Source organism: Pteropus alecto, unplaced genomic scaffold (genome assembly GCF_000325575.1).
Source record: "Pteropus alecto unplaced genomic scaffold, ASM32557v1 scaffold326, whole genome shotgun sequence".
Classification (NCBI taxonomy): Eukaryota; Metazoa; Chordata; class Mammalia; order Chiroptera; family Pteropodidae; genus Pteropus; species Pteropus alecto.
In genome coordinates this window covers 126,937-135,430 of record NW_006438873.1, presented here as the reverse complement: position 1 = coordinate 135,430, position 8,494 = coordinate 126,937, and positions in this window count along the sequence as shown.

The following is an 8,494-nucleotide window of genomic DNA, read 5'->3' as shown; positions in this document are numbered from 1 at the left end:
CCTATTTTTTTTTATTATAGCTTTATAATGTCATGATCTCCTTTATAGCAGTTACTCTAATCTTGTATGTTAAAATGCTTTTTGTTTAATCTCTACCTATAACCTGTGACTTTTTAGAAATTGAGTTCTAAAATACTTAGGATTTTTATATTTGTAACTTATTAGCTGCTCCATGGAAAAAAAGTATTTTAGCAAAATTTTGTAGTCATTTTGTTTTTTAGCAACACTAAACATACCAAATTAATAACTGTCAAGAATGCATTTTTATCAATAGTAAATTTTTTAGATGATAATAAAACACATTTTGTTACAGTTATTTTCCATGCTTATTCCAGGACCTTACAGACTTAATATCTTTCTTATATGAATATGTGGAAACAGGCATGTGCTAAGGTTTTTGTTTTATTCTGAGTCTTTTAATGCTTTGAATGTACTGTCTATAATCTTGCACCCCTACACTGTCTTTTAGATTGAGAACTCTGAAAGATTTAATCTTCACATATGATAGGGTTTTCTGACTCCACTTTGACATATTTATTTCTTTGGCTCTCATATTTTCAGTAATATGTCTAGGTGTGATTTTTTTCCCTCTACAATACTACTTACATGGATAATTCATCCAGATTTATACCTGCTACCTCTGTTCATCTTACACTTTACCTTTTCTTTACATATTTTTAGCTCTTTGTTTTGTTGGACTGCATGCTTTTATTCCCTCTGTCTAATGATGTAACTTTCTAAACTGTTATTTTATATTTCATTATTATTTACATCCAATTTAATGTGTTCTTTATAGAAATTATTGCATTTGAGCTAACATTTCCACTTTTTGGTCTTGTTTTGTGCCATGTTACTAATTTCACATTTTAGCTCTATAAATTAAATTATTATACTTATTTTTATTATGCCTATTCTTCTTAATCTATTCCATACTTATTCTTACACACACACACACACAAACACTCTTACAAAGTTTTTATTTTTTACTGTTACGTCGTCTTCTTCTGGTAATATTACAAGAGGTAGTGATTGAGATATTTTGCTAAAATACTTGTTTTATGGAGCAGAAATGAATCATTGTAAGGGTAAAAAGTAGTGATTTCAAAGTCCTAACAGGATGTTTAGAACTCAAGATCTTATTTCCAAAATAATGATGGAACAGAAGTTAAGTTCTAGCTTGTTCCCTTTCTCTTAAATTTAAACGAGGTCCAGTTACCCCAGCCAAAATTCTGGAGCACCTATACTGAGACTCCAGCAACAGCCACTTTATCAGAGATTCATTTTGTATGCACAATCAATAAATAGTGGTTTGGTTCTCTACCACAGGAGGGAAAAACATCTAAGAAATTAAAGATTTAAAATAGCATTCACAATAGCAAAACAAAATGGTAAATAATCTCTCTGAACATTTATGGAAAAATTTGAACCTCCAAACATGAATGAATATGAAAGTATATATATATTCTTGAATTTTGTTATTAAATGGATTACTAATGTCAAATCTATTAGAATTTATTTAGTTCCAGCTTATGACTTACTCTATGAATTAAATACACTGGAATTTAGAATTTTATGACATCAGTTTTTTAAAATTAAATTTATTGAGGGTAACTGGTTAAATATCAGGTTTACATCTTTATAATAAGACATCTGTATACTCTGTTGTGTGTTCACCACTGCAGTCTAGGGTTCTTCTGTCATATATATTTGACACCATTTACTCACTCTTTATCCTCCCCCAACTCCTCTTCCCTTCTAGTCCACACCATTCTTTTGTCTATATCTATGAGGGTTTTTGTTTGGTTGGTTGGTTTGTAGCTTTTTATTTTAAGTCCCATATGTGGGGGAAATCATACAGTTCTTATTCTTGCGGCTGTACCAATTTACATTCCCACCAACAATGTGTGATGGTTCCTTTTTCTCCATATCCTCACCAACACTTATTGTTGGTTTATGGATGATAGCCATTCTGACAGGTGTCAGATGATATCTCATTGTAGTTTTAATTTGTATCTCTGATGATTAGTGACATTGAGCATCTTTTCATATGACTGTTGTCCACTCATATATCCTCTTTGGAGAAATGTCTGTTCAGATCCTCTGCCCATTTTTTTTAACATTTTATTTATTTATTATTATTTTTTTAACAATTTATTCTCCCCCCTCCCCCGGTAACCACTATTCCGTTGTCCATGTCCATGAGTCTCTGTTTGTCCTGTTCATTTGTTGCTTTTAAGTTTATATCCCACATATAAGTGATATCATGTGATTTTCAACCTTTTCTGTCTGGCTTATTTCGCTTAGTATGATTATTTCAAGGTCCATCCATGTTGTTGCAAATGGCAGTATTTCATCTCCTTATGGCTGAGCCTCTGCCCATTTTTAAAATCAATTCTTTTCTTTTTGGTGTTAAGGTGTATGAGTTTTTTATATATTTTGGGTATTAATCTCTTATCGGATGTATCATTGGCAAATATCTTTTCCCATTCACGAGGTTGTCTTTTTGTTTTGTCAATGGTTTTCTTTTCTGTGCAATAACTTTTTAGTTTGATATAAACCCATTTGTTTATTTTTTCTTTTATTTCCCTTGTCCGAGGAGATATATCCCAAAAAATATTACTAAGAGCAGTGTTAGAGTTCACTGTTTACATTTCTTCTAGGAGTTTTATGGTTTTGGGTCTTATCCTTAAGTCTTTAATCCATTTTGAGTTTATTCTTGTATATGGTGTAAGATAGTGGTCCAGTTTCATTTTTTTCCTATGTATCTGTTCAGTTTTCTCAACACCATTTATTGAAGACGCTGTCTGTCTATACCCTGTTGTATATTCTTGCCTCCTTTGTCATGTATTAAATGAGTGTACAGGCATGGGTTTATTTCTGGATTCTCTATTCTGTTTCATTGATCTATGTGTCTGTTTTTATGGTAGTACTATGTCTTGTATTATAGTTTGATATCGGGAAGCTTGATACGTCCAACTTTGTACTTCTTTCTCACGAGTAGATATTCGGGGTCTTTTTGGTTCCATATAAATTTTAGAATTATTCTAGTTCTGTGAAAAACGCCATTGGTATCTTGATAGGGTTTGTATTGAATCTGTGGATTGCTTTGGGTAGTGGTATGGAGATTTTAATGATGTTGATTCTTCCTGTTTGTGAGCATGGTATATGTTTCCATTTATTTGGGTCTTTTTCAGTTTCTTTCTTTAATGCCGTATAGTTTTTTGAGTACAGGTATTTTATCTCTAGTTAAATTTATTTCTAGGTATTTTATTCTTTTTGATGCAATTCTAAATGGAACTGTTTTCTTAATTTCTCTTTTAGAATTTGTTATTGGTGTATAAAAATGCAAGCAATTTCTGAATATTAGTTTTGTATCCTGCTACTTTACTGAATATTGTTTTTTGGTGGAATATTTAGAGTTCTCTCTATATAGTATCATGTCATCTACAAATAATAACTTTTACTTCTTTCATTTTGATTTGGATGCCTTTGTTTTTCTTGTCTGATTGCTATGGCTAGAAGTCCCAATACTATGTTGAATAAAAGTGGTGAAAGTGGACATTCTAATCTTGTTCCTGATCTTAAAAAGCTTTCAGCTTTTCACCATTGAGTATAATGTTAGTTGTGAGTTTGTCATATATGGCCATTATTATGTTGAGGTATGTGTGTACCCTCCTGTTGTCGTTGAGCCTTGATTGTTGGCACATGTTGGCCCTTGGGCTTACTGGCTGAGGGCTAGCTGCAGATACAGTGGACAGGTTGTGTTGCTGGCCCCATGGAGTGAGAGTCTGTTGTAGTGGGACTCTAGTGCCTGCTGAGTCTGTCCTTCAGGTGTCATTCGCAGAGCTGGTTGGGTGGTACTCTGAAGTCAGCTACCAGATGGGTTGGTTCTGGGTCTCTTGGGAGGTGCCCTGATGCAGGCCAAGGTCACCTGCCATTTGTGCCTGGGTTGGGACCACCTGGTGGGAGCTATAATGTGTTCCATGGTTGGTTGCCACTTTTGTGCTGGATTTAGAGGCACTTGGAAGAGGCTGCGCTGCAAACTCAGGCCTGCTACTGCTAGCGCTGGGCTTAGGACCCTCTGGTAGGCACCATAAAGTGAACTGAGACCAGTGGCCAGCTGTGCTGGGCTTGTGGCCACTTAGCAAGGGGTACAGGACCCACCACTGCTTGTTGGGGTTTGTGGACTTTTGAGAGATTTTAGGAAGGGATCCCTCGTTGAAGGGATCATTGGGAAATATCTTCTATTCAGTTGTTGCCTTTTTGTTCTTTGGTTGGTTTCTTTTGCTATGTGAAGCTTTTTAGTTTGATTAGTTCCATTTGTTTTTCCTTTTCTTTTCCTTGCCTTTGTAGTCAACTTCACAAAAATCCCTCTGAGACCAAGGTTCATAAGTTGAATGCCTGCGTTTTCTTCTACGTATTTTATTGTTTTAGGTCTTATATTAAGTCTTTCATCCAGTTTGAATTAATTTTTGTGTATGGTCTCAGGAGTTCAGTTTCATTCTTTTGCATGTAGCATTCCAGTTTTCCCAACACTCTTTGTTGAAGAGGCTTTTTCTTTTTCCATTGTATGTTTTTGGCTCCTTCGTTGAAAATTTGTTGCCCATGTATGTTGTGAGTTTATCCCTGGGCTCTCAATTCCGTTTCATTCATCTGTGGTTCTGATTTCATTCTTGTAGCTTTGTAGTCAGGGAGTGTGATGCTTCTGGCTTTGTTCTTTTTTCTCAGGATTGCTTTGGCTATTTAGGGGTCTTTTATAGTCTCATACAAATTTGATTTTTTTGTTCTATTTCTATGAAAAATCCCATTGGGATTTTGATGAGGATTCCAGTACTGTGTTGAATAACAATGGCGAGAGGAGAGCAGGCAACCTTGTCTTGTTCCTGATCTTAGAGGGAAAACATTTAGTTTTTCACCATTAACTGAGTATTTGTCATATATGATGGCCTTTATTATGTTGAGGTACTTTCCTTTATACCCATTTTGTTACATGTTTTAATCATAAATGGATGGTGTATCTTGTCAAATGCTTTTTCTGCATCTATTGATATGATCATATGAATTTTATCCTTTGTTTATGTGGTGTATCACATTAATTGATTTGCCTATTGTTAAACCATCCTTGTGTCCCTAGAATGAAACCCACTTGATCATGATGTAATGTTTTTAATGTATTGCTTGTTGTATTCAATTTGCTAGTATTTTGTTTAGGATTTTTGCAACTGTATTCATCAGAGATATTATTAGTCTATAGGTTTCTTTTCTGTGTCATCTTTACCAGATTTTGGTATCAGGGTAATATTGGCCTTATTAAATGAGTTAGGAAGAGGTTGAGAAGGATTAATATGAAATTGTCTTTGAATGTTTGGTAGAATTCACCAGTGAAGCCATCAGATCCTGGACTTTGGGAGGTTTTAGTGACTGTTTCAGTTTCCTTCCTAGTGACCGGTCTGTCTGTCTAGGTTTTCCACTTCTTCATCCGTTAGACTGAAAAAGTTGTATTCTAAGAATTTGTTCATTTTTTCTAGATTATCGAGTTTGGTGGTATAGTGCCTTTCACAGTGTTCTTGCAGTCCTTTGTATATTTTCTGTGGTGTTTGTTCTTTGTAACTTCTCCTATTCCTGAATTTATTTATTTGAATCTTCTCTTTTCTTTCCTTGAGTGTAACCACAAGTTTGTGAATTTTGTTGACCTGTTTTTTTAATTTTTTCTATTGTCTTTTTTCTCTATTTCTGCTCTAATTTTTATTATTTCCTTCTCTCTGCTGACTTTGAGCTTCATTTATTCTTTTTCCAGTTCTTTAAAGGTATATAATGTTAGATTGTTCATTTGAGACAGGTCTGTAAACTTTCCTTTTAGTAGCACTTTTTTGTTGCATCCCCCAAATTTTGCTGTGTCATCTTTTTATTCATCACTATGTATCATCATCTTTTGATCTCTTTTTTTTTTTATCTCTTTTGACTCAGTAGCTGGTCATTCTAGTATGTTGTTTTATCTACACCTATTTGTGGTGGGAAAATATGCTTGGTATGGTTTCATTCTTCTTAAATTTATTGAGACTAGGTTCTGCTTCAACATATGGCCTATCTTCGAGAAGGTACATTCTGTCACTTTGGTGTAGAAAATTCTAAAAATACCAGTTAAGAAGTGCATAGGGTTTAATGTGTCATTTAAGGCCAATATTCCTTATTGACTTTCTGTCTGGATATCTAGCCACTGCTGTCTCTGGGGGCAATCAAGTCAGTTTCTCCCTTTAGGTCTGTCAGTACAGGTTGGGTGCATATCTGTTGATAAGTGTCATGTCTTCTCGATGAATTGTTACCTTCATCATTATAAAATGTTCATTTCAGCCTGATATTAGGTACAGCTACATGTGTTTTTCTCAGGATGCCGTTTGCATGAAATCTCATCTTCTATCCCTTCACTTTGAGCCTCTGTTTTGTCTTTGGAGCTGAGAGGAGTCTGCAGGCCACATGCAGTTCATCTTGTTCATCCATCCTGACACTCTGTGCCTTTTCAGTGGGGACTTCATTCCATTTACATTTAGGATGATTACGGCTCTGTGAGAACTTACTTAAAATGCCTGGAATATCTTGTGTTTTCTGGTTACTCTGTATCTTTTTATTTTTATGACTTCATGTGCCTTTTATAGTTTGGCGGTTTTCTGTTTTTTTTTTTTCCTCCTCCATATCCTAGCTCTAGGTTTTTGTTTTGTGGTTTACCATTTGGTTTGTGTGAAATGTTTCCTACATACACAGTCCTTTTTCTCCTGAGTGCCTCTATCTGCATTTGCTCAATCCTTTTTTCTCCCTGTGTCACAAATTATTCCCTGATGTACATTCAGTACAAATTGCAGTAGTTAGTTATTTTTAATACCCATTTCCCCCATCACCTTTACATCAAAATTAAATGCCAGTGTTCTTTGAAGTAGAGTTGCAATTTTCTGCTTCTGTCAATTCATCTTACTGAAAAGTTTTGCATACTTTTGTTTCAACATTTTTTATAATGCAGGTCCCGTGCTGGTAAATTTTCTCCACTGCCATTTGTTTGGGAAAGCCTTGATTCTCCTTTAGAGTTCTCCTTCATACCTAAAAGGGTAACTTTCTTGAATGTATTCTGCTGGGCTGATGGTTCTCTTTCAGTATTTTCTTCCCCCTCTCCTGAAAAATCTGCTGATAACAGTGCTATTTCCTTTATAGAAGAGTACAGTCTATTTTTTTCCTGGCTGCTTTGAGAATTCTTTCTTTGTCATTAATTTTTGACAGGTTAAATAAAAGTGTCTGGGAGAAAGATCTTGTTGATAAAATTTGGTGTTTTTGATAGTATCTGCTATTCTAAAGTCCAGGGTTTTTTTTTCCCCAAGATCGTTAGTGCCCATGGCATCAGATAGTTCTCATAGAGTTCTTTTCATTTTTAGGTTTCTCTCTTCATGCCCACTCCTTCTTTCTTCCAACTGTCTACTTTATGTTTCTCATGTTTTCTCTGATGCATTTCCTCATCTCATTTATTGAGTTCTTCAGCTCCAGAATTTCTGTTTGGTTGTCTTTTTATATGATTTTGGTAAAATCTTCTGTTCATTAGCTTTCTTCCTGAGCTCATTGAATTTTGTCTTTCAGGGATCTCTCTTGTCTGCTTGAGCTTCATAACTAGAATCTCAAATTCTGTCATATAAATCACAGTCTTCGCGTGACTTGAGTTCGGTTTCTGGAGTCTTCATTTTCTTTCTGTGTTCCCAAGTTACCTTGATTGTTCATGCCTTTTGATGTTTCTCTGGGCATTTCAGGTTGTATAGTGAGCTCTTTTCTTGCTTAGGTACCATTTTGCTCTCAATGACTCAGCAAGAGGGTACTTCTTTTGATTTTCCAGTAGATGGTTCTGTAGGCACAAGGTTTTTCTCTTCCCAGCACTGTTTGCAGCTCTGGGATTGCGTGGAGGGACGTCGCTTCAGTTAAGGAAAATGTCACGGGGATAGTGGGTGTCCCTCGGTTACAGGCTGTGGAGAATTGGTTTTCCAACAATTCCCAGAGCTACCTCTTTTTTCTATTGTGTTTTTGATTTACTGGGTTGTGCCAGGTGTGTGGGGTAGAGGAGGCAAGTACACGATCTCACAGCATTGTACCCCTTCCTCAAGTAAAGGTGGCAGCTTCCTAGCCACCTCTGCCCAGCTCTGACATGATGCGGAGGGGAAGGAGTAAGGAGGGGGAGACAGATCTTTTCCCATGAAAGAAGCAGCTTCTGATCTCCTTTTGCTTGAGGCCGCAGTGGGCACTAAAGTGCATCTGTAGCTTCTCTTCTGGCTGCTCACTGGGATCCAGCCACTGCAGCCTTGTGGATGCTACTACTTGGCACACTGAGTATTCTGACGCAACTCCATAACATGTCTTCCGCTCTCCTCCATGTTTTATTTCCCAGTCACCTAAAATGTCAAGTCTTTTAACACTTCTGTTTTGCCTGTGTTCCTGAGGGGGAATTAAAATGACATGCTTGATCTTT